Here is a 1042-nt window from a genome sequence, read left to right on the forward strand (position 1 = left end):
TGTCCTCTATAAATGAAACAACAAAGCCTGGATGACACCACATCTGTTTACAACACGGTTTACTAAATATTTTAAGCTCACTGTGGAGACTTACTGCCCAGAAAAAAAATGATCCGTTTCAAATATTATCACTTATTGACTATACACCTGGTCATCCCAGAGATCTGATGGAGATGTACAATGAGATGAATATTGTTTCCATGCCTGCTCATATAACATTTATTCTGAAGCTTGCAGGTCAAGGAGCAATTTCTACTTTCAAGTTTTATTATTAAAGAAATACGGTCCATAAGGCTGTAACTGCCATAAATAATGATTTTTCTGATGGACCTCTGCAAAGTAAATTACCTCTGAAAGGATTCACCATTCTACACACTATTAAGGCACATTCCCAGTTCATGGGAAGAGGTCAAAATATCAACTTTAACAAGACTTTGGAAGAAGTTGATTCTAGCCTTCATGGATGACTTTGAGGGGTTCAAGTCTACAGTGGAGGAAGTAACTACAGATCTGGTAGGAAATACGAAGAGAACTAGAATCAGAAGCAGATTCTAAAGATGTGACTGCATTGCTGCAATCTCACGGTCAGACTTGACTGGAGGAGGAATTGCTTCTTGTGGATAAACAAAAGAAAGTCGTTTCTTGAGACAGAATCTATGAAGATGCTGTGAAAATTGTTGAAATGACAACAAAGAATTTAGAATATTCCATAAACTTAGTTGATAAAGCAGTAGCAGTATTTGACAAGACTGACTCCAATTTTGAAAGAAGTTCTTCTGTGGGTAAAATTCTAACAAACAGCATTTTACGCTAGAGAAATTGTTCATGAAAATAGTCCATTGATGCAACATAGTTCATGTTCTCCTATTTTAAGAAATTGCCATAGCCATAGCCACCCTAAACTTCAGCAGCCACCACCCTGATCAGTCCTTTCACCTGCAAAGACCTTCCACCACCAAAAAGATTATGACTTGCTGAAAGCTCAGGTGATGGTTAGCTGCTTTTTTGTTTTTTTTAAGCAAAAAAGTATTTTTAAATTAAG

The sequence above is a fragment of the Mustela nigripes genome, chromosome 12, assembly GCF_022355385.1.
Source record: "Mustela nigripes isolate SB6536 chromosome 12, MUSNIG.SB6536, whole genome shotgun sequence".
Classification (NCBI taxonomy): domain Eukaryota; kingdom Metazoa; phylum Chordata; class Mammalia; order Carnivora; family Mustelidae; genus Mustela; species Mustela nigripes.